General features: G+C 39.8%; 1 protein-coding gene across 9 annotated transcripts in view; it reads left to right on the top strand.

Moving 5' to 3' along the window:
* Window positions 1-26,719, top strand: part of CNTN1 (contactin 1) — a 162,546-nt gene that overhangs the window by 56,155 nt on the left and 79,672 nt on the right. The window contains exon 1 of one of the 9 annotated variants that reach the window (XM_081928949.1): window positions 18,853-19,256. The exons of the other annotated variants lie outside the window; for them this stretch is intronic. The gene's annotated coding sequence lies outside the window, so the exon portion shown is untranslated. Of the gene's footprint in view, window positions 1-18,852; window positions 19,257-26,719 lie in introns of those variants that run through there. 9 annotated transcript variants of the gene reach the window in all.

Raw genomic sequence — 26,719 nt, forward strand, 5'->3', positions numbered from 1 at the left:
CAAAGGCCTTCTCCGCGTCTATAAAAATTAAGACTGCTTTTGTGTTTATATCTGTTTGTAAAAGTTCCAAAATGTCGATAATGTTCCTTGTATTAGCAAATAAATGTCTACCTGGGAGAAAGCCTGCCTGGTCCTTGTGGATTACTTCATTTAAAACTTTTTAAAATCTACTTGCCAGGATGTCTGCAAATATTTTGTAATCCACATTCAAAAGAGAGATGGGACGATAATTCCTAAATTGTGTCTTTTCAGCTTCCGATTTTGGTATCAATGTGATAAAAGCTTCCTTCTACGACTCCGGCGCCTTCTTCCCCTCCATAATTTCATTGCTAACCTCCATCAGTGGTTGTATCAAGTAGTCTTTTAGTGTCCTGTAATACTTGGAGGTCAGCCCATCTGGCCCTGGAGATTTGCCCAATTGCATGTTCTGAATGGCTTGTTCAATCTCTTGTCGTGTTATTTTACAGTTCAGGATTGTTCTATTTTCTTGTGACAATTTTGGTAGTCCATTTTTTCCCAAAAATTGTTCAATCTCTGCCTCATCTTGCAGCCCTTGAGTGTATAATTTTTTAAAATATCTCTGGAAGGCCTTTCTGATGTCCACGGGGTTCTGAATGTTCCTTCCTTCAATATCCAAATTTGTGACTGTATTTAGTTTTTGTCTTCTCTTCAACTGCCAAGCTAGCAGTTTCCCACACTTATTCGCCGATTCAAATGTTTTTTGTTTCATTAGTTTAACCTTCCACTCTATTTCCTGATTTATCAATTTAGAATATTGTGCTTGAAAAAGTTTGATTTTTTCTCAGAGTCGGCTGTGACTTCGGGTTTAATCTTAACTTCTTCTCTAATTCTTTTATTTTGTCCAAAATCTTATCTTTTCTCTTATTTTGTAACCTTTTCTTTACAGCATTCTGTTGTATTAGGAACCCTCTCATTACAGCTTTACTTGCGTCCCATATGGTTCTTTTTTCCACCGTAGTGTTCATGTTTATCTCAAAATAGTCCTTCAAAGCTTTTTGGGCCTTCTTGATGATTTCCTGATCTCTATTTTCCATCTAAAAGAGCCGGTTGGTAACAATGTCATGTCCATCTTTACTGCATTATGGTCGGAGCAGGTCTTTGGGCAGATTTCCACCTTTCTAGCCTTAGGTGCCAGACCTCTAGATATCCATATTTGGTCGATTCTTGTCCAAGTCAGTTGGGCTTCAGAGAAAAATGTTCCCTCTCTTCCCAGGGGGTTCTTTGTCCTCCAAATGTCAATCAAGTCCATATTGTCTGTCATTTCGAAAAAGGTTTTTGGTAGTCTGCCGTCTTTTGTAACATTTTGATTTTGTGACTTATCCATGTTGGTTGAAACGACCCCGTTCATATCTCCCATCATGATGATGTTGTCATAGTCCAGATAATCCAGCATCGTCTCATGCAACTTCTTGTAAAACTCCGATTTTCCTTCATTTGGTGCATAAATTCCTAATATCAGAAGTTTTTCTCCTTGGTGTTGTATCTCAATTGCCAAAATTCTTCCATGTTCGTCTTTAAATAAGAATTTGGGTGACAGGCTCTCTTTTGCATAGATCACCACCCCTCTTTTCTTTACTTTGTCTGAAGAAATAAATTCCTGACCGAGTCTTTTGTTTATTAACACTTTCCTGTGGAGCCTAGTCACATGTGTTTCTTGCAGGCAAATAATGTCCAATTGTTCTTTTTTTAATATATGAAATATTTTTTTCCTTTTTTCCGGAATGTTGCAGCCATTAATATTCCAACTCAAGAGTTGCAGAGACATCCTGAATAAATCTGGTTATTTTTCTGGGGGTGGTGCTTTGTTCGCTGGATCTTCAGGTTCCGAAGGTGCAGGTACCGCCGGTGCTCCAGGCCCAAAAGGGGATTGAATTCCTTTTGCCAGGTCCTCTCCGTATGTAGACAGAAATTTATCTCTTTCTTCCAATGATCTGATTTTGACCTTCTTCCCTCTGAAGGTAAAAGATAGTCCTTGAGGAAACTCCCACCTAAAAGCAATTGAGTTACACCTTAGTAGACTAACCAGTTCAGAATATGCAGATCTAAGGTCCAATAGTTGTTTAGGAATATCCTTGTAAATTTCAATTCTTCTGCCCAAAATGTCCAGTGTTTTCTCGTAATGTAGGCCCAAAATCTTGTCCCTTTCCTCCTTTGATCTCAATGTTATCAGACAGTCTCTGGGCTTCTCCTTTTTTGCAAATCTTCCAAGCCTAAAAGCTGAAACAATTTTAAAGTCCTTTTCCTCTAGGTTCCAAAACTTGGAAAATTCTTTAGTCAGAAACTCAGCTAAGTTACCTTCTTCTGCCTCTGGTATCGACCTGATCCTTAGGTTACAATCCCGATTCTGCAGTTCTATCATGGAAAGATAGGTCTGATGTTCACCTACTTGTTTGCAGAGTGGTCTCACCTCTTTTTCTAAATTTTGAAGCTTTTGACTAGTGTCCTCAGCCAATTTCCGGTTTTCTACTGTAGCCTCCGTCAACTCTACAATTGCTTGAACGTTCTGTGCCACTTGTCCAGTTAATCTATTTAAACATTCTGTGTTTTGATCAATTTTAGCTGTTTGCTCATCAACTTTCTTATCCAAAGACTCCAGTTTTTCAAAAATTTTCTCTAGAATAGAAGCAGATGTTCCTGCGGCCATATCTTCTAGTTGTACTTGCTCAGTTTCTCCCTCTCTTGCCTGTGGCAGAGAGGCTGCTTCTTCCTCTGAAGGCAAAGTAGGTACAGATGATCTACGTGTCTGCAAAGCTGAGGTTAAAGTTGTTAAAGTTGTTTGTCTAATTCTTCCCCTTCTTCTTGTGCCACTCATTCCAATGTTATCTAAAAACCAAGGTCAAGCTGAGTTGTTCCCATGGGAAAACAGAAGCCAGAGATACAAAGCAGGAGGCCGGGAAAAAGAAAGTAAGGTGATGTCACTGTTATAAATCCCAAGTCCTCTAGGGGGAGCTTAAAATGTCTTTAGGGAAGAATCCGATTCTAAATAAAATTATAGTCAAATTTTATATCCAAGAACCTTCAATAGCAGTTATTTAGCAGAGTTAATGTTGACAGCCACATTGTTTCTACCAGTGCATACTGGTGTTGCAAGTGGTGTTTCAAAATAACAAGTCAAACACCCTCAGATAGTTACAAGTTCTGATACTCAGTAGCCAAGTTTGCAAAACTGACAGCTCAGTCTCTCAGGCAGCTCCAGCCTGGGTTTCTCAATCAAATTGTAAATCCAATAGAAGAATGGTAACACAGTTCAAATAGTAAGCAGGATCATAAGCTTAAAGTCCTTACTTTGTTTAGACAATTCAATGGGTGCTCCAATCTGTTATGTAGAAAGGATCTTTTCAACGCCTCCACTCCTCCAGCTCTTTGCTTTCAAGTTCAATGGCAACGGAAGACGGACTTCCTGTTTCCACGTCTCTCCGCTTTCAGCCAAATTCAAAATTTAAGGTCCAAATTATAACTAGTCAGTCTTTACTCACGGGTTGTAGCTTTCTTCCAAATCTGTGATTTGCAGGAAAAGAGGTCAGCGCTCACCGGCAGCAGCAGCGCGGCTTCACTCCACAGATCGCGAAACGGCTCTCAGCGCCGCTACCCCCTCCACGATCCGGAGCCCCTTACGGGGTTCCTTCAGCGATTTGGGGGTCGCTTCTGGCGCCCACCGAGCCTCAAGACCACAGGCTCTTGCTGCCTGTGGGTTTCCCGGATGGGTCTCCGCTTCGCCGTAGCGGACGACCCGGTTTCCACGGAGCTCCTCTTCACTAAAGGAAAATGACCGCCATTGCCGTTCGCGCCGCCTCCGGTTGGTCAGAAATTAAGAGAGACTTAGACAGTTGGACAAAATTGAAACTTTCTTTGTTAGGCCGAATTGCTGCTATCAAGATGAATGTATTGCCAAAAATGTTGTTTTTATTTCAAACACTACAGATTGTGGACAAGACGGAGTGCTTTCGGAAGTGGCAGAAAGATATTTCTAAGTTTGTCTGGCAGGGCAAAAAGCCCAGAATTAAGTTTAAGATATTAACTGATGCGAAAGAAAGAGGGGGCTTTGCCCTGCCGGACTTAATGTTGTATTATGAGGCCGCAGCTTTCTGCTGGCTAAAAGATTGGCTACTTCTGGAGGACACTGATGTATTGGATTTGGAGAGGAGAGGTTTAACAATGCGTTTGGGTGGCATTATGGTATGATAAGGTTAAGATCAATAAGGCCTTTAAGAACCATATTGTCAGAAAAGCAGTGTTTAATGTCTGGACAAAATATAAAGACTTATTGGAAAACAAAACTCCAAGGTGGCTTTCACCTATGGAAGCTAAGGCCCGGAAAAGACCCAATATGGAGGCCTACTGGCCAAAGTATTGGGAAATATTAGAAAAAGACGGAGATAATTGGAAACGGCAGAGTTTGGAGAAAATAAAGGATAAAGTGCGAGACTGGTTACACTACGCTCAGATTAAAGAAGTTTTTAAAAATGACAAGAAGTTAGGGTTCCAGGTGGAGAAATCGAAATTGGAAACAGAACTGTTAGAACCAAAGACTAAGGTACTATCTAGAATGTATAACTTGCTGCTAAAATGGAATACTCAAGATGAAATGGTTAAATCAGCTATGATAAGGTGGGCGCAGGACATTGGGTATAACATCATGTTTGAGGACTGGGAAAAGTTGTGGACCACTGGGATGAATTTTACTGCATGTAATGCTTTGAAAGAAAATATAATGAAAATGATTTATAGATGGTACATGACCCCAGTCAAACTTGCAAAAATATACCACCTGTCTGACAACAAGTGTTGGAAATGTAAAGAAAGTGAAGGGACATTCTTTCACCTCTGGTGGACATGCCCTAAAGTGAAGGCCTTCTGGGAAATGATATATAACGAACTGAATAAGGTATTTAAGTATACCTTCACTAAGAAACCAGAGGCCTTCCTTCTGGGTATTGTCGGCCAAGGGGTGGCAAAGAAGGACCAAACATTTTTTATGTACGCAACAACAGCAGCAAGGATACTTCTCGTGAAGAACTGGAAAATCCAAGATCTACCCACACTGGAAGAATGGCAGATGCAACTGATAGACTATATGGAACTGGCCGAGATGACTGGCAGAATCCGAGACCTGGGAGAGGAGAGGACGGAAGAAGACTGGAAGAAATTCAAGATTTATTTACAAAAACATTGTAATTTGGTTGAATGCTAAGTAGGTTGCTAAATCAGAAATAATTGAGCACCACTAAACTAGATAGAATTTGGAAGAGAAGTGAGATTGAGAAAGTAAAAACCTTTTGGAGATCTACTAGATTATAAACTAAGTTTGTGGGACACAAAATGCAAATAAGATGATAATTTGCGGATAAAAACTTTTAATGATGAAAATGGGAGCGGGAGACGTGAGGAAGTCCAAAGAAGCTGTGAAAATATGTTATGATATACACTGTATTGTGAATTTTATATGTATCTACATGGAAAATCTTAATAAATTTTTTTTAAAAAAGTACCCTCCTTTTCCTTACATTTCCAACATTCGTTTTTTGTTCTATACATTTTAGCCAAATTTACTGGTGTTAAATACCACCTGTACATCAAGAGATTTATTTATTTTTAATTCCAACCTCAAAAATTCACTTAACTTCAAATTGTTTTTTTATTTTTGCCACTTTCTTCACAGGGATTGCCACAATTTAAGTAAAAATGGTTGGTGCACGTATATCTATAAGCAAATCTCTTTCTGATGTGGCTTGATTTAATAGCTTTACATCTGATGGGATATTGTCAGTGGCGACTGTATGTAGAGTAATGAACACATTTCCTCAGACTGATTAGGAACTTGTTTCTGCTTTCACCTGCAGTATTTGGTTTGGCTGACTAGCATAAATCATAAGTAACTGTTGCTGTGCTCTGCAAGCACCTGTAAGCTGTTGACTTGTTCTATGTAATTTGGATTGAAAATGAAGATTCCTCACATCAGAGTGGGAATTTCTCCCCACACTTACTTCTGACATTTTTATTCTGTGCTACAGGGACCTGTTAAAGCAACAGTGCATTTACAGGAACTTTATTTGCAGACACAGTGCTTTCTTCTTTACTATTTTCTGTCATGCATTACCCGACTTAATATATTGAATTTCTCCCTGACATTCAAACATAGCTTGGTTAGTCAATCATGGTCATAATGGAGTTGAGACTTATGAGCAAACATATGTTAAAAGGTAAAGGTAAAGGTACCCCTGCCCGTACGGGCCAGTCTTGACAGACTTTGGGGTTGTGCGCCCATCTCACTTAAGAGGCCAGGGGCCAGCGCTGTCCGAAGACACTTCCGGGTCACATGGCCAGTGTGACATCGCTGCTCTGGCGAGCCAGAGCTGCACACGGAAACGCCATTTACCTTCCCGCTGGTAAGCGGTCCCTATTTATCTACTTGCACCCGGAGGTGCTTTCGAACTGCTAGGTTGGCAGGCGCTGGGACCGAGCAGCGGGAGCGCACCCCGCAGCAGGGATTTGAACCGCCGACCTTTCGATCAGCAAGTCCTAGGCGCTGAGGCTTTAACCCACAGCGCCACCTGTGTCCCTATATGTTAGGAATTCCATATATCAGGAGTTGGAAGCCAACCCATGTCTAAATTAAGGATGGATCTACTGATAATTGCTTTTGAGGCAGATTTTCTCTATGTGAGTTGTACTCATACTCTACAGACACACAGTGATTTGTAGCTTGATAGCAGATTCAGCTATGGAATTCTGTCTCTCTTGTGCATCCCACATGGTGTTTATTTGTAGCTAGCACTGATTTGTGTAATTTAAGGCAGTTTTTATGTTCCTATGATTCATTGTGTGGAAATGCCAATATATCCATAACAGTATTTGGGTCATAAACAGAATACAAATATTTGCTTATGGCTATAGACCTTTAATAGAGAACAGGTCATATTGAACTCAGTGGGGATGTACTTCTGAGTAAACATGAACAGGATTTGGATGCTATAAGGGAAACTTGAATATTGCTTAAGATGCTAATAAATTAAATGCTTGTAAAAATGACATGTAGAATGTAAAATTGCATCTGTAAAAGTTGAAATCTGTTGCAGTTTATGTGTATCTGTCTACATGAATATTCATGGATGACTGTTCACTTGTACCAACGTAATACAAATTACAATGCAGTTTATTAATGCAGTGTAGGAATGCGAGTACATACTGTAAATCTTCATCTGGCTCTTTGAAAAGTACAGTTTAAATAGAAGAGAAAAAGTTTGAAAAAAATGTTCATTAGTCACAATTTCAAACATTAAATGTGTAGTTAGTTTCCTGCTAAAGGTAGCTGTAACTAAGTCCTATTCGTGCAATCTATTTACAACTAACCTTAGCTAGAGTATAAGCATGGTGATTGGTATTCAGCTGAGTTTTATGCAGAGCAGACCCAGTGAAATTAACACACCTAACTTAGTTATGTTGATTAATTTCAATGAGTCTAATATATTAGAATTTAGTAGAATAGCATTCATATTTTTATGATACTCTAATTTCATAATTGTGTGGAACTAATGAAGAAGAATGAGTTTAGGTGAAATAGACTATGGAAGTATTTGCGCTACCACTGTTGGTTCAATTTCAGACATATTCTGTCTGGCATGCTCTGTATTTCCAAAAATACATAGGCAAGTCCTCCTTCCTGGCTACTTGATTTTACTTTATTCTAAAGTTTACTAGGAGCCTTTCCTAGAGAATTAGCCCAAGGAGTTGTGGCAAAATTAAAAACGAAAGCAATAAAGATTGACTCCATGACATATGTGGGAAAATGTATTGTAGGAATATGTGGAAGTTTTCATATAACCATGATGGTAAATGTAACTTTTTAAAAAAGTAAAAACAGGCTATATTCAAGGTAAATCCCATAAATTTAAAGCTCATAGGGTTAAAGCTCATAAATTGCAAACATGAATGTGCTCTATTCATCTAACTCATAGATGTGTGAGACATCTTTATATGATATTCTTAATCCGCTGTATTCCAAATTTGCATTACACACCCTTTGTTTTCTTGTGATGTGTGATATTTCCAAATCTTCCACATTATAGCACTGCTTGGAAAGCCCTTCCCATTTACTTTAAGGAAAGAACCTGATTCATATCAGCATGGATGGATCTCGTCCCTCTGTTGAAATGAATGATGAAATCTCTGAGAACTGCTGTTTGCCTTGACTGTTTCCTTTGAGTTTTTGTTTAATCTTTCTTCATGACATTATAAATAGAAATAAATTCATTAATAAAGTTGTTCTTTTGAAGAGAGCTATGACCAAAAGCTCAATAATATGAGCTATCTTGTCAAAGTTTTGAGTGTTCCAAGGAACTAAATATTTAGGCTACAATCCAGCCAGCCACTTACACATGCTTTTAGAAAAACATCATGAGCTGGTGCATTCCCTGCAGTGATTATCTTAATTTACCAAACCACAAAACAGCCAGGATTCAAGTAGTTAAGCAAATGTTTAATTGCATTCTGTTTTTAATCATGATGTAAGAGCTATGTGTGTGAGTTAACGGTTGATTTTTAAAAATGCATCTGCATTAACATAAAGTCTTTCATAGGGCCAGTGCTTGGCTAATTACAAAACAACAAAGAATATTGTGACACTTTAGAGACTAATAGGGAAGTCTTTAAAGTAGTCCAAGTCTCTCTCTTCATGCTGTCACATATTGACATATATACTTCTCTCTAATTTTACAAGGCGAGACACATCTACTGGACAAATCTTTGCAGCAATTCTTGCATAACTTGTTCATAATGTCATCTCTTAGGCAGTGACCCCTGCATCAATTTAAAGATATGTATCATCCTTCCAAGCACTAAGCGAGATGTTGCTGCATACCAGGTGTGGTCAAATGGTTGACTGTATCTCCCCTATGTGTCCTTTTCTTATTGCATGCCATATTTATTGACGTTTTCCCCAAAAGGCTAATTTACATTGTAGCAATAGTTCATCAGACTGCAAATTCTTTAACAGCCCAGCCAGGTATCATTTCATCATGACAATGTAACTGATGTCTTGGTAACACAGTATCAACAAACTTCACAGCAATTTGGAAAGACAATAACTTTTCCAAGTAAACAGTTACATGTAAAGTTTATTTTTAAAACCTGGACATTTCTTATTGAAGCTGATAAGTACAATAGGTGGTTTGCTTTGGGAGGTGCGGAGGAAATTGGGAACTCACTGGATCCCACCAACAGCTGTTAAGTCTACAAATAGCATCTGGATATTGAACAAATTCAGCTACAGACTGAGTATATACTATAGAAAGTTATTTGAGAGATCAATGACTTAAATGCATTGGGGCTAAATGTATTTGATAATATCACTTAGCTCAATGCCATTTAGGTAGAGAGAGTGTTCAGAAATAAGCTTCTTAGTCTTTAGTCTGAAAGTATACCTTGTATTAATGAGCTTATTCTATGGTTGTGTGCTTGCACACATGCCTAAATTGTTCCTGTCTGTGGATTTGACACCACCAGTTTTCCTTACAACTCTTTCAGCACTGGCTTTCTTTGGGTCAGAAAGGACCTGCGCTCATATGCATCCTTCTTTATACATTCACCCATTTGAATCCAACGTAGCAGTGGTTTTATGGGTTTTATCTACCATCTGTTGTTCAGTGTCAAAAGTAGTGGTGACATGAAACAATGTATGCAAATTAGCTGTAGCCATATTTATAACTGGTGGTTAGATTGATTTGTCTACACACAAAAAGACAATCTGGTCTTCTGAGCTTTCTTCCCACCTGTCAGGCTAAGGAAATCGACTTCCTCCCCCGTGGCAGTAGATAAGCAGAACAAAGGAAAAGGAGTCTTCTTACCAGTTAGAAACTTTAATAATCACAGCAATAGAACAATGAACACACCTGCTAGAATGGCGGTGCTCCTAATAAAGGATTCCACCTCCTTCTGTCCCTATTAATCTACATCACTTCTACGTCTTGTAAGCTGAGTTTGTACCTTCTGTGCTTTCTGCTCTGCCAATTTCTGAGCTCTCAGTGACTTTGGAGAAGTGGGGTGAATGCTGTTCCGAGACTGTGAATCTGTTAACCCTCTCTCTTCTAGTGTTTCTTCTCCTAGCTGTTCCCCATCTGCCTTCTGAACTATGCCCCTCTGCAAACCACTGTTCCAAATCTATACTGTCCTCCTGCTCCTGGGAAGATTCAGGATCCGGAGTAGGGGGAGGGGAAGGCTCCCACCATTCCTCCTCAGTGCAGCCCTCCTCAGCACGGTCCCTGACACCACCCCACACAAGGTCTGCCATCATGTTGAGAACCACCCATGCTTGGGTTAGCCTAGGTACGCACATACATTTTTGAGGGGAAAATATTTGCTTTTCCAATAGCCCTATGTCTCTTCATTGCCTATTACTGCTACAGAATTCTAATTTATAAAAGTCTGCAGGAAGAACTGTCTAGTCATTCTGTAGATGATTAGGGCATCAAATTTATAATACTGTAATTCACTGATTCTCATACATTTATCAGCCTCTGAATTCACTAATCAATTTGTGTTTTGTTTTTTCCATTACAGTCTTTTGTCAGACTGTTCGAGAATTTCATTCATCCCTTCCCTCCCTCCCTCCCTCCCTCCCACCCTTGCCTTTTCATTTATAGCCTAAATTTATTTATGGCTTTATGTTTTCTTTAAAATTAAATGAGCACTTTCTACTCTCTTACATTTACATCCATTATTTATTTATCCAGCACAGCCGTGACTCTTTAATCGTGGTGTACCAAACTTCAATAAGTTATTTTAACCATGTCACCTGAGAAGAACTCTGCCTTCCTGGCTTCTGTTTGTTTTCTACAGATTCCAGAGAAAAAGCACATTTTCTAAAGTTTCACCTTCCTCTTACAGTCCTAGTGTTGGTGCAGTCAACAATCAACTTGCAATCAACTTGCAATCAGCACAGTTCATAATCTCACAAACGCCACAGGAACAGCAATCTGGCACACACTGGGTCAAAGCAACACCTTCATTGAGTTATCCTCCACCACAGAATAGGGAACCCTAGGCCTGGGGGCAACATTTGATACTCCAGGGCTTTCTGTCTGGCCCCTAGGAATCTCCCCAGCACACATACCCTCCTGAGTCAGACCCCTCACAAGTCCTGCTTTGCATCCTCCTTGATGGTTTTTGCCTAGCTGGAACGGGTCCTTTGAATTTTGATAATGCTTTCCTGGCTGGAAGACATTTGTGAATGTGGTAAAACTAACCTCCTGCACAAAGGCAAAGTTCAAATTTATTGCTCTTCTCTCTTTCGTGTCCGGTCCTGCCCCAATACTAGCATGTAGTTCCCAGAAGCTTGCCAGGAGGAAATATGGTCCTTAGGTGAAGAAAGGGTTTCTACTCCTGTTCTATGACTTGCAGTGGAATCAAAATCTAAGACAGAAAAGAACCTTGGGAGAGAGGAAAGAATCATAAACTGAGCATTACCAGAGGCTGAAGTTCATATTCTGAGTCAAGGAATGACAAAACTCAGTGAGACCTCCATCGCTAAGTGTCTTAGGGCAAGAAAGATTATTGATTGTAGCTTTTTAGAGGGCTTCCAGAACGTTTATGTACACGTATTGCACTCATACAGGATCATTACCTATATTTGGAACCATGAATTCAATATAGTCAACAAAACAACTGTTTTCTCCACATTCATTGTGAATTTAGATGCATGTACCTAACAGGATGGTACAGACATGATAAAAGCAAGATCGAAACACTGCTGTCTTTCCCCCTTTGCAAATTTCTTGGCTTGGGACACTAAACTCACCAGAACAAAGAACAACAGAGAACGAAAACAAAATAATGTGCGTTCAGCAGCCTGAGTGAACAAAAAGGCCTTTCAGTACAGTTGAAATTCTGTCAAACTCCACTTCTGATAGATAAGGCAGCAGGTTCCAAATGAGGCAGCTCATGGCTATTGACTGGGAAAGCTGTGCCATTGCCCCGAGAAACCACAGAGCCAAGCACAAACATCCCAGAGAGGCCAACAGAACTTTTGTGGAGCATAGCGAGGGTTCAGCCGTAGGGTTGTGAAATATGTGTCTTTTGTGCGAAGAGAAAGAAGACAAGATCAGAACTGCTTGTTTAAGAGAGGACAAATAAAGAAAGCTTTGGATAGTGGGATGTGCAGCAAAGGAGAGTTCAGAAAGCATAATCCCTGCTACTTTACATAGATGGTATTCTGATTGACTTCTTGATGAACATCCAGCAGGTGTCATGGAAGACTCAGAAGACACACCAGCCAGGGAGATAGGTGTCAGGGAACTGCCATCAGGGCCGGAGGGAGAGAGCGGGCTCCGGAGGGGTCCCAGAGAGCGTCCCGGGATGGGGAGAGGCAGCCCATCTTCTGGGGAAGAGAATCAGCGTAGCACCAGTGGAGAAGGGGGGCAGATGGGGGAATCGGCGAGGCGGTCCCATGACTCCTTGCCAGGGACCAGCGGGGAGAGTAAGGGTCCTCCGCTGCCTACACCCTCCTTGCGCAGAAGGCTTCCGCGCAGGGAGAGTAGGAGGAGACTAGGCGTCAAAGAGCTTCTTTGCTGGAAGAAGTTCAAGAAACGCCCACTGACGGATTCTACCAGCGATTGAGACAGCCACGGGTGAGTGGCTGTCCGGACAGAAAAGGTTCACTCAGGCAACCCAGCCAGGTGTTGCACCGGTTTACGCACAAGCAACCCATAGAACCATTACAATAGGTAATTACTAATCTTCAAGAAGAACAGTAACAGGAAACTCCTGACTCCTCAGATACAATTATGCTCAGTGCCACCTGCTGAATAATTCTGCTATCTGATTTCATGTAAAATGCGTGGGAGTTGGCATGCTAAGCTCCACCCTTTGTCACCATCCCTGTCACTTTCCCAGCTCATAGATGACAAATGTCTGAAGCAGGGAGCCGTATTTACTTATGGAAGGGCCTAATGAGATTTAGAACCCTGCATATTTGATGTGAGCAATGATGCATATACCGTATCTTTTGATGAAATACTTTGCAGTTTTCAAATCTTGTTCCAAGCCTTCTCTAGATGCTGCTTCTAAAGTGTAGGAGAGACAAATGATTTACATTTGCTAAGAAAGCAGAAGAGTGATGTCCAGGTAGGCCTGTTCTGGTCTACTGTTTCTTAGAGGTGCTTTGGACATTTTCTTCTCATGCAGAAACTAAGTCGATCATATTTATATTCTGCACTTCCTCCTAGGAATTTAAGACTGCAGACCTGTTTTCTGGTACATTCTGTTTCTATGCAGAATATTATATGGGGGGAGGGGCGGAAACAGCCTTTTCATGTCTCACAATTGCTTTCAACTTCTACAGGCAAGCTAGCATCTCTGCTTCCTATCTGTATATGCAAAGATTTTACTGCTTGAGTGCCATTCTTATACAGGAGGGGCAAACGTGGGAAATTAACATAGGTTTTTATGCATCAATATACCATCAGAACCTGGTGTCAGACTCATGGCAACATGCTGGAGCCCCTTGTTAATTCACAAATAAATAATAAATAAATTTGGTTCATTTCTCTGGATGCTATTTGCAGCAGGTTTCCCGGCATGCCGTAATATTTAATAGTCTTGTACCCTTGAACATTCCAAAGGATTCAGACTCCCGCATCTATTTACAGTCTCCGAAAGCCCAATAATTTCCCTTTACTTTGGCGCCGGTCTTCTTCGCTTTGAAGGGAGGATGTAATGATGTCACTGATTTATGCCAGATATCACTCTGTATACCAGATAATTGTATTCTGCTTATCTGAAATTAAGTCTTTCTGAAGTAGTCTTTCTGCAGTTCATTTAGTTTTAGTATTTTCATCTAACTGACACAGACAATGAAAGGCTATACTGTACTTATATTTATCATTCTGTGATGGTTAAACATGTAAAATCTCAAAGCATGCATAGTTTTTAGCTCCCCTCCACCAATCACATGATGCTTTCATGTTCATAAGAACAGAAACGTTTAAATTCAGGTTTGCAATGTGTATATATAAATATGGCTCTCTGATATGTACCAGTGTAAATGCTATACAGTGGTACCTCGGGTTAAGAACTTAATTCGTTCTGGAGGTCCGTTCTTAACCTGAAACTGTTCTTAACCTGAGGTACCACTTTAGCTAATGGGGCCTCCCGCTGCTGCCACACTGCCGCCGCACGATTTCTGTTCTCATCCTGAAGCAAAGTTCTTAACCCGATGTACTATTTCTGTGTTAGCGGAGTCTGTAACCTGAAGCGTCTGTAACCTGAGGTACCACTGAAGTAAGAAACTGTGTTGGGGTGGAATGCTAGACCAGATCCTGTAGGATGGGCTCTACTCTGCATTTGACTTGTAGAGCTTCTAATATTATTTTTGGAAGTGGCCAGGAAGTGACCCCCCACCAATGCTGCCCCAGTTCACTGATATGGGTCTTACCCACTCCCTGCCCCTGCCATTGTGTCTGTCCTGCTACCAACCCAACCATCACAGCTGCACCCTGGGCTGAAGCTGTGCCCAACTGTTGCCACGACACAATGGCAAGGGTGTAGCAGGCACAGTGGTGAGGGTAATGGCACTGTGCTGATGGCACGGGTGAAGCCCTGGCAGGGCTGGCAGCATTGCAGCAATGGGGGACGGAGGTGGGTCAGGTCTGCTACCTGAGACAAATTGCTTCACTTTGCCTCATGCATATTTGCTAAAAAAAATTATTTGTGTCTTCTTTTACCTTTCCAATACTTATATAAACACATATGACCCAAAACTCTCCACATTAAGTTCCTTGTCATGTTGTATTTTTAAAAAAATATTAATAATAATTAATGCACTAATATGAATCAGTCACCTGCTAGTAGAGGGACAAGTGAATACAGGATCTCAAAAAATGTGGTGAACTGCAGGCATAGCAGTGGAAACGAAGTCCAACTCAAAAACTGGAGAAAGGTGTGTTGCTAATGATTCACCCCAATAACTGAAGATAAATTTGGATGATAAACTTTAATAAATTTAGTTGAAATCTGGCTGTTGTGCAGAAACAATGCAGATGTGAGATCTTCTACAGTCCAAATTCCTTGATTAGGTTCCTTGCAAGCATAGACTACTGGATAAATTTTGTTAGTATCTTTACAAGGTCTGTTTATTTATAAATATAAAAGACAAAAAGGAACAACCAATCTCAAGAAGATAGAGAATAGTGTGCTTTTATACATAGTAGGAACCAACTACTGGTAATTAACAAGGAAAAGAAAATAAAGGAGGGGAGGGAATAAGGGTCAAGTTGCAAAGAAGGAAAGGTTTTCCTTCAATGCAAAATAGCTACATGCTCCTAATGTTTTAATTTAACCAGAACCCCCCTTTAAAAACAAAAAGATAAACCTCAATTTTAAAAAGTTTATTTCACAATGCCCATTTTGATTTTGGTTCTCCAATAATAAAGGGTGGATATTCTGTGTCAAAACCAATATTATGGTATTTGCAACTCACTAATTGACCTGCATTTTCTGAGACATCTCATATATTTTATACACACCATGCTGTGTTTAGCTGACAGGAAGCTGTTGCTGTCATACTGCATTTAGTTGATAAGGAGCAGTTGCTGTTTCTCATTGTACCAACAAGTGGAGCGATTGTGATTAATTGCCATTTGAGCATCTTTTTAAAAACTACTATTGGAATGTGCGACATTCCTTCATTCTAGTTTTCATGTATTTTGTTTGCTTGGGGTCCCCCCCCTTTTTTAGTAGATACTATTTAGTGCAATTCTAGTAACATTTATCTAAAATTGCTTTACTAAAAAAATCTAGCAGTAGACAAATGCAGCATTTCCCCTCTTTAAGTCAAAATAGGAGTCTGTCAAACAAGACAAGTGATTTCAGAGAAGAAAAGCATAAATATTGAATCTTAAAACACAATTGGCTACTTTACCAACTCATTTTTTAAGGTTACTCATTTTTTAAGGTTGCGTTGGGTATATTTTACTTTTGCAGTAATTTTGTGGTTGTCCCAATTTATCTGTAAGCATTATTAAAATGGAAACCTATTGGCTTTTGTGGTCATATCCATTTTAGGTAGTATCTCTTAATAATGCACAGGAGCTTTATTTCCTGTTTGGGAACACTGAATTTGTAGTTTTCTCTTCCTCCTCAACCGAATCAAGATAGACTGTCCTCCCTGCTGCAATTTTCTGCTAGGGAGTATAGGATTTTTGATATAATTTATTAAAGGGTCTCTAAGTAAATATTGTGGAGAAAATCAGAATTTTCAGCTTCTAATTTAAAATTTCAGCTTCTAATTTAAAATCAGCTTCTAATTTAAGACAGCCTTTTGCCAACCAGGTGCCTTCCAGATCTTTCAAGCTGCAACTTCCATCAGTCCTAGGCAGCACAGGTTGTTGTCCAAAACAACTAGTTGATCACGGTGAGGGTTTGCCAAATGTGCCTTCCTCTTAGCACGTTTCTCTCTTTCGTCTTGAGTTCAAGCATCTTCAAAGTCCATGACACCCTTGGTAAAGGCTGTTCTCCAATTGGAGCACTTGCAGACGTTGTCAGTGTTTATACTACATTTTTTGCCTTGAGAGAGTCTTTAAACTTCTTTTGTTGACCACTAGCATTACACCTTCCATGTTTAAGTTTGGAATAGAGTAGTTGTTTTGGAAGACGATCATCAGGCATCTACACAACATGACCAGTCCAATGAAGTTGAAGTTGAATAATCATTGCTTTGACACTGGTTATCTGATCTTTGCTTCTTCCGGTACACTGGCATTAGTTTGCCTGCCTTCCTAGGACTTACTAGTCGGTTAGGGGAGCTGAAATATATATATTTGGCAACCAATGCATCCTTTTGCTTTCAGATAGTATAGCCCTCTAGCAACTGTGGTGGCCCATTTACCAGAAGTAATGTATTTAGCGTTAACTCTGGAAGTGCTTACTCGATTCTGACCCAACTAAACCTCCTGATGTATTTTGTGCCCTATGAGGCTTAGTTTGGTCAGAATTGAGTAAACACTTCCAGAGTTAACGCTAAATACATTACTTCTGGTAAATGAGCCACCATAGCCACTAGAGGGCCATGAAAATTTGTGTCTCTGACTTTTTAGACTCATCTACCCATGTACTATCTGAAACCATTGGCTGCTGTAAGTGAAATATATTGGCATTATTTTCAGCTGTCCTACCCCACTATATAGGAGGATTTCATGTATGGCTCTAGAGACATAATGATATGAATCTTTTGGTCATAATTTAAAGCTGTAGTTTGTTGTATGATTTGTAGGAAAATACATGGGCTCTGTTGCTGAAGTGCCAGGTTTATATAGAGACATTGAAGTTTACCATCAAGAGGGTTTGGTGTGAAGGTGCGATGGATTGTTCCCTCCATACCACCTCTATTCTTACCATACTCTTGCCATTCTTACTTGTAAAAGGATGGGTGATAGCTCAGTGTGGTATCTGCTTGGCGTGCCAAAGGGTCTTGGTTCAATACCCAACATCTTCAGGTAAAACTGGCAGAGAATCCAGCCTGAAATCTTGGAAAGCTGTCAGTGTAGACAATTCTGAACAGCTTCCTGTGTTCCCAATAATATATTTGTTCTCTTTTTCATACCACTCATTTTAGTAGTCAGTTGAATTGAACTGGAAGAGAAGTTCCTTCATCATCCTGCATAATGATCAGTCTCATGATGATGATCTGGTGGTTTTTCAGAAATACATGAAACACCATTACAAACCATGTTTTACAAAGAATATACATTCTTATATTCCTAGCTAAAACTATAATCTACCCCAAATGAATATATGTAAGGGCTATGATATTCTGTTCTCTTTCAAGGTGAATTGCTGGGAGTGGAATATTTAGAAACAAAAGGGGGATAAAATATGACTGATCTTTCACTGTCAGTCTGATGGGAAAAGGAATAGTTTAAGGTGGTTTTCAAAGTATTCAGTGAAAGGGCAACTCATTATTGTGAAGTATTCCTGACAGGTTTGAAGTAGAAAACAAAATATAGCTTGAAGTTTATGACTATGTTTTGTGATTCCTGGAGGCTGCTATGCTGTACAAGGGAATTATAAGGCCATAGTCTTTGGCCTATGTTAAGGGTGAGTTGGATGAATTGCATTCCATATTTATGATCAGAAACATGGAGGAGAGGAGGTGATTCTCTAGCCTATAGTTAGAAATAATAGCTTCTGTTAATATTATGTGGCTGTTCAGTGACTGAACAAATTTGGGATTTAGGTCCATCTCTCAGCAGAAAAGTTGGATCTAACAACATACCATACCAATACATATTCCATACCAACTATGCCATACCTATATTGCCTGCATAATGCTTCTATTATGGTCATGGCCCTTAACAACTGTAATTCTGAAGCATGAGTGAACATGGAAAGCCCTTAACACATCATGTTAAACTGTGAGGCTTTCATTAATTGAATCATACGTATATCTTGTGTAGTGTGAACAGCTAGTCAGTACTTGGAATAAACAAAGTGGGAGCAGCAGAAAGCAGTTGATCAGCATTTTTTCCTCCAGAAGAGAGAGTAATAGATCCCAGATGGTGAGGCGAAAATATAAATATACCATTCCATGCATGTTGGCCTCTCATTTCCATAAGGATGCTGTAGGGATAGAAAACTGGATCTGCATCTGAGTCTGGGTGGAACAACTGTTTGCTGCAGTGAGTCAGTGCCTCATCTTGATTATTTTAGTGAGCTGATCAATATATTCCCATTACTGGCTGCAACGCTGCCTGCAGGAAGTGCACCGGATATTTTAGTGAGCGTATTATGCATATTGTGCCCATTGTTTTAGTCTCTGTGCTGAGAGGCAAAGATCTCAACATGATGGGATGATCTTTTTCCAGAAAGTGACTGCAGTGAAATGCTTCATATTGCCAGGAGCACAGGGCAAGGCTATGTGGGACCGGCCTGTTTAAGAAGATATAAATCCTTGAGCTTACAGTGTGCAGAATGCTTGATTTGAAAGTGTTGCAGCCATCAAGAAAGCCAGTTTCCCTGCTGTCTCGTCTGTTTTCTACAGAAGGTTGGCGGAGAGATAACGGCTGTTCTTTGCTCTGAGGTCACAGCTTGAAATCTCCTCTCTCTCTCCCTCTCTCTTTTTAATATGCTTTCTGCCGCAGGAGAGGATGCTTGAAGTTTATTGGTGCAACCCTTGTGTGTGCGTTTAAAAATATAAACTTGAGATACTTGTGATGGACAAAAAGGCAAAAGGGAAGTCTTCATCTAAGGTAATATATACATATATATGTTTATATCCCTACAAAATATGACAATTTAGAAAGGTAGAATGTGCCGATACTGGCTTGTGGTGAGGCAGGGTTTGCAACGCTCTTTCAGATCAGATCTCTGTATCAGAATGCAGAGTCAGGTTTTTCAGACAGCTATTGTTTGTGAATGTGAAGGACTGAGTTACTTTCTGAAAATGGCTTATTATGCTATAGGCTTCTGAATGGTGACTGCAGTGTGGCACTCTGCCTCTTTCTTTCTAAAATATGTGTTTACGGTCAGTCTGTGTTTGCTGTTGATGACTGTATCATGGGGAGGGACAGTCCTGTAGAGCAAAATCAATAGGGAAAAATGATCTACTCATCACCAACCCATGCAGCATAATGACATTGGCATATCATGATTTCAGTAGCAGTGCCTGTCCTGCTGTATTTTATGCTTTTAGTGTAGACACTAGGTGAGCTCTGAGAATCTTCTGTCAAAATGGCTTGCAATGATGTTCGAACTGGCTAAAAGTCTGAACAGAATAGCATGAAAGGAATGCATATGTTTGAACTGGTTCAGAATAAATACCCTTGACTGATGATTTTAAAGCATGATATATCTCTTTCTGGTGGATTCTTTGCATTCTTTGGAAGAAATATGAAATAGGTATGAAATTGTCTGCTAGAGTATTGCATGACAATAGCACATATGATAATTATAACACAGTGATGTGAGGTGTTGCTAGTAGATGGGAATAATTCATATATCCATTTATATTGCTCTTTATAACAACTATTAAAAGGCAGCTGTATTTTTCAAAACCATTCATTTATATATAATTGAATTTGTAGGATTAGCAAGGGAATGACCTAGACTGATATTTCAGTACTCAATAATCCATCATGCATAGAAATATGTATTTACCATTTAAAAGATGGAAATGTTACCTATCTTGACATGTAGTTAGTTTTTTTTTTTTAAGGCTATTATGACAACTAATAAATTTGTGTATTTTCTGTTGTGTGATCTGAATTACTGGGATGTTTGTTGACACTGTTGCTAGATACCTGGTCATTAGGTTTGAATAATAAATTATATTTATTTAAGAATTTATAGTCACCTCCCAAAGTGGTGGCAACAAAATAAGAATTTGTCTTATCCCATCTCCTGGTTGGCATTAGCTGTGTCATTATTATTCCTATCCGCATCATAAATCAAAACTCTCATCTAGCTCTTCCCTAAATGTATGCAAATGCACCATTATTTCACTCATAATATAAAAAAAGCTTTAAATACATTGAGAAATTAAAAATCACCCTGCAGCTCCAACTTCTGCCTGTGTTCTCCTCTACCTGTTGCCTTCAAATTTCTGGAGGATGCTTTTTTTATTATTTCTGCTCCACTGACTTTCTCTTTCCCAGTTTATCCAACATGGTTTCTACTTCTGCACTCCAGTGGAAGTTATTCATAAGAACCTCTATTTCCCCATCCAAATGTATCTACCCAAAAGTATCTCCATCGTCCTTGTCCTCTCCACCACCTTTGATACAACTGATGACTCTCGCCTGCTCAATTGCTTTCATGCCCTAGATTTCAGTATTTGTGTCCTTAACTAATACTCTTCCTGCCAGTATGATCACTTATTCAGTGATTCCATAGGGGAATGTTGATCATCTCTCTCTTGCTTTGCCTCTACACATTGCCACAGGGTGACCTTATCAATTTTAAATTGTGAACCGCCCTGAAGTCTAATTTAATAAATAATAATAATAGTCAGATCCCATGGCTTTCAGTCTTGCCTATATGCTAATGACATTTGGTTCTGCCTTTCAACCCCCAAATCCTCCCCTTATCCAGTTCTACGTATCCAACTACTTGTCTCATATTTCACCCAGTACTGTATGTTCAACATTGAGCATTTTCTATTAACAGCAATGCTGCTGTCCACTCTTCTGCACAGATCTTTGGGTTTATCTTTGACAGATCTTCTCCCTGCCCCCAATATGAAGTTTCTTGCCAAGTAGAGCTCTTCTCCCATTGAAAAGATAGCAGAGCTACAGCCTTTCTCCTCTACCTCCACCTTCTTCTGATAAAAACTCTGATTCCTGGCTGAGTCATCTCCTACACTTTGTTGCACATGCTCTGGAGCTCTCTCTTCTTTTAATTCACATGTTCTAAAGCTATGCTGTGACATTAAGAAGTTTCCAGGGGTAAGCTGCATAGTCCCTAATATACATAGTCCCTAATAAGCAGAGCAATGGCTTTATGGTAGTTGCAGTCAGGATTCTTTAAGAGAACCCAAGTCTGGGACTTGTTCTGCCTTGCTTTAATTAATATCGCAACTTGGCCATATTGATGAATATAACCTTTAGATAATGTGTTCATTTGTCTCTTTTCCACATTGGGTTTTTGAGCCACTTGAGAGGTTGGTGACATGCAGCTTTTGTGAAAAAGAATTACTTGCTTGTGTTTTGAAGGCCTCTTCTATGCTGAGTCACTGAGATCATTTCAGGCAATGCTTGCTTGCCTGCTGGCAATATATTATTCAGCAGCTCTTGCAGTGAAATGAGAATTGTTTACAGAGAAAGGGAGTAGGGGAGAAATGTGTGGAAGAAGGTAAGCCCAAGAAATTCTCACCAGCTTAAATAGTATCTTAAATTAAAAGCGGTGGTTTCTAACACTCCCCTGGCTGTGTTATATTCAAATGTTAAGTGAAAAGACGTCATCCCTGTTGGGCAAACTAAAGTAACATGACTACACAGTGCTGACACAATAATAGTAAATAAAGGGGAACATATTAGTTAAACTGTTTGCTGCTTTTGTCATCCTTACCCCCACAGACTTGCATTTGGGGCAAAAAAACTGACAGTTCTGGGTCATAATGCAGTTTTATTTTCTACAGTGTTTTCCAAGGGGAGGTAATATAAACCATAGGTAATAGCTAAAGGACGGCTCATACTTAAAGCTTTCCTAGCAGCCTATCAGGAAATGACATGTGGGAAATTGGGGCCATATTGAAAGCTACTTGGCCAACACAATGGACATAACTGAAAATATGTCGGTAGGAAAGGCCTGAGCAGATACCAGCTGTGTGCAATGGATGACCAGATTTCCCCCTGACTAAGACAAATTCAGAAACCATTTGAACATACATTCCCCATTTCTTGGTGATGTTGTGTGCCTGTAATCCTTTTTGCTGCCAGACTGAAGCAGAGTAACCAGAGACTATTTCAGGAATAGAAGAAAGAAAAAAGTGATAAGCAATACACAAAATTGTTGGTTTAATTTGAGGGAGAAAGTGCTTGGTCCATGCCTTGAGCAGCCCACACCCCACATCTCGATTATGTTTAGAGCATGGGTAGGCAAACTAAGGCCCGGGGGCCGAATCCAGCCCAATCACCTTCCAAATCTGGCCCACGGACAGTCCGGGAATCATGTGTTTTTACATGAGTAGAATGTGTCCTTTTATTTAAAATGCATCTATTGGTTATTTGTGGGGCATAGGAATTCGTTCATTTTTTTTCTTCAAAATATTGTCCGCCCCACCCCCACCCCCAGGTCTGGGGGACAGGGGACCAGCCCCCTGCTGAAAAAGTTTGCTGACCCCTGGTTTAGATATAGCATGCCAGCTAAACATCTCATCTGCCCTCCCTTTCTCTAAGGAATATGTGTACAGTATATGCAGAGGCAAATACAAAGCCAAGGCTGCATGTATCTTTACAAGGTTTACTTCTAAGACCAGAAGAACTGTGTTATCGCAGATAAGTTCATGATGTGCCAGTGTCTCTTAAAGTTTATGTACCTAGTGTGTTTTTGCTTGGCTTGTGCCATGAGACAATGAATGCTTTATACTCTAAGCTGAACTGAGTAGGAAAGGAGTTTTCTGAACTGGGAACTTAAACTACTGGAAAGGAGAAAAACTCTTGATATTCTGCTGGAAGACTCTGCTGATCACACTGGTTGAAGTGTGGTCATGTAGTATCAACAGCAGATGGTGGGCCCATATCCAACAGGTTTTGGACCAGCTGGCTGCTACAAGTCAGAACAAAAATGAAGTATCTAAATGGGACTTTAAGGAGACTCCATTGTGGATAAATCTGCAGGGGGTGAAGAGACACTTTTCCTGGGCCTGAAGGTTATCAGGGCCTGCAAGCTCATCATCACGATAGAAAATGGTGCAATTTTTTAATGCAAAAAAACAACAACTCTGTATCTCTGTTGGGTATTCAGATTTTGTCAAGATTTTTGTTAGATATACTAGTGCCAATGGGGCACAGTGTTAGAATGAAACATACATTTATTTATTAAATTTTAAACAAATAACTAAATACATCATTCTGAGCAGTGAGCTACTGGCTCAAGATCTCCTCTTGGATCCAGGTCTCCATTGTGAGGGAGGCAGACCATTTCATAAAGCAGGCACAAGGAAAGAGATGTCCATTGCTTCAGCTCTTATCATCTCCAGCCAACATCTCTGTTGGTCAGGGATGATAGGAATTGTAGTGAAACAACAGCTGGAGTTTAGCTTCTTCTAGTATTGGACTCCTTTGATGGAAATAATGTTGAAACAAACATAGTGCTTTTCTTTTAACTCCCTTATGGTGTTAAACAAGGACATTGTTTAATTCACTGGTGGTCATTTTTATGATGTTTTACTGCTTACATTGTACACTGCCATTATATTTTTTCAATGACTTGGTGGTTTAGGAATACTGCAATAAATAAATGTTAACATGCTGGTGCGAGTGATTCTTGTGCCAGGTAGGGGAGTGTTGCTGTTGAGTTTCTATTTTTATCTGCTGGTTAGTGGGTGGGAGTATTGTTTTGTTTATCGTTAGTGTGCTGCTAATGTTTTCTGTCACTATAATGTGGAAGATTTTTTTTGTTTCTGTTTTCCAATAGGTTGTAAAGAATATGGATGTTGTATGTAACTTTCCCCTCACCCTATGGTACTATATTTACGTATATATTCTCCCCCATGTAAGTTGTTTATAGACGCTTTGGATGAAGAGTGACTAGTAGGTTTAAAAATCAAATAAATAAAGCTGGCCTGAAACTATAATGATAATGATAATTTATTATTTATACCCTGCCCATCAGGCTGGGTTTCTCCAGCCACTCCGGGCGGCTCCCAACCGAATATTAAAAACACAGTACAGCATCAAACATTAAAAAACTTCCCTAAACAGGGCTGCCTTCAGCCCTGAATGCTAACTTTATTTTCCCTTCCCAACCATCCTGCCAAACACCATCTAGGAGTCCTGGTGTCCATACAGCTCATATTATACCTCTGCTCAAACACTGCAACACAGCTATGCAATACACAGCGGTCTAATCTTCGAAGTGCATTTAATTTCCTACCTTAAATCAGATAACACAATTTTAATTGTGTCCGGTTACTATGCTCAGAATGTAATGAAATGCTCTTGGTTTTTATAATGATCATGTGCTACTTTTCTTTGGAAATAGGGCTTGCATGGGGTAAATTAATCTTAGATTATTTAAGGCTACCTCATTATATGTAATGAATACTAAGCAAGAATTCATGCCTTAATCCCTTGCATATAATTGTATGTATTATGTATGTGGGGGTTTTTTACAGTTCATTAGTATTGCTAAAAGTGGAATGTTCATGCTGTGATGCTGCATTTCACAAGAGGAGCCTGCAATATATCCAAAAATTAAAACTTGTGGAGATTAGGCAGTTGCACCTGCAGGCATTTCCCAAATAAGCTATTCATTTGGGGATGTAGCAACGAAGGTAGTTCAGATGCAACTCTGAGTATTCCGAATATTCATGTTTCAGAATTTAGAAATGGTGAAGGCCTCATTCCAATGCAATATCACATTTGCATAGGAATTAGATTGAAAGTCTTGATTCTTCTGAATGAAGAAAACGTGGCTCGTTATTTTATGCCTGAGCGAAAATGTAAAAATAAAACATCAAGGGTGCATTAATTTACACCTGGAGTGTTTAATTAGCATTCCTGCACTTTGCATTGAAGGGAAGGGTAGGGGTGTCTGAGATAATACTAGTCCATATGGCAAAGAGAATCCTTTTCTTACTATTTCTGTAGGGAGGGCCTATCTGAATGATGATGGCAGCCAGAAATAATCTGTTGACAAACTGGTATCAAGCCTGAGCTGAAAAATCAAGATTACGGTCGTCAGAGTCAGAGCTGCTCCCAAAACCAATGTGAGAAAAATGAGAAGCATAAAGTGTTAACTTAGACTAGAGCAATTAAGCTAGGGTGCCCTTTCTTTTAACTTTTCTCGTGCTGATATCTTCAGGATTGACACAGATAAATTAACCTTCAATCTCTGAACTGGAGTTGCTGATTTTCGGTGACCGAATGTGGACTAATCTGTTGCATGTGCCAATTTAAATAAGTAAAGTAAAAGCCTGCTAAAACCTGCTCACCCACCCTAAAGATGGGTGAGTTAAAAATGGCAATATGGGTTTAAAAATAGAGACAAGCATAAAAAGAACATTCTTCTAACCATTCCTCTCTGTGTGCAGCAAACGTCATCTCGTTCCCTCATTTACCCTCCCTCCTGAAGATAAATGCTGTGTTTCAGTGCTTTTCAAGGTGACTTTTCACAATATTTTCTTCATGCAGCATCTGTTGCAATCTCATACACCTGACAAAGGCTACTTTTACTTGATCCCTATAGCACTGTAAGTATATAACATTTCTGGGTTATCTCAGATTTGTAATAATCAGGAACTGTCCAGAATGGGGCCAAGGCCAGTAAGGAGTTTACTAGTTGCTGTTTAATGCTGACTTTTCATGTTCTTGAAGATATTGTTTGGATTTTCAGAATGTAAAAACTGTTATAAGAAGCAAATTTGCATTCTGTGTGTCTCATGCTCTTTTTTTTTTACCAATGTGCTTGCCAGAAGAGTAAGGTTAGACCCGTAAGAAGAATTTTACCATTAGCTTGGAAATAAAAACACACAATTGGGGCCAGTTAGCGGGGTGAGTCCACCACACTATTAATTGGTGGTAAGCAGATCCACTACACGAGGTCTGAACTGGCAGCACTAACTCAGAAAGAGTTCTTGGATCCATGGTTGGATAGCTGAACAGAAGCATAAAGAGGTTTTGAGATTACATCTGCAAGCTCCTTTAGTACCCTTGGTGCAGCTTATCAGGCCCTGGATATCTGAATTCATTTAAAGTAGCTAGGTGTTCCCTTACCAGCTCTTTTCCTATCTTGGGCTGCAGCTCCCTTCTTACGTCATTTCTTCTATTTCGACCAGGTTAGGCACAGCTTTCCTTTTGGGTGAAGACACAGGCAGTCTCTTCTTTCCTCTGTCACCCAGTGGCATTTATCCTTAACTTCAAGTTACATGTGAAGAGGCAGGCCTCAAGTAGTTGTACCTTCTCTTCCAGCAAAAAGAAGTGAACTAAGCACTGGTAGAGTCTGGCCATGTGAGAACACAGACTACAAGACCCTGAGACTTTGCTTCAGATCT

Source organism: Podarcis melisellensis, assembly GCF_964234715.1.
Source record: "Podarcis melisellensis genome assembly, chromosome: 10".
NCBI classification, from domain to species: Eukaryota; Metazoa; Chordata; class Lepidosauria; order Squamata; family Lacertidae; genus Podarcis; species Podarcis melisellensis.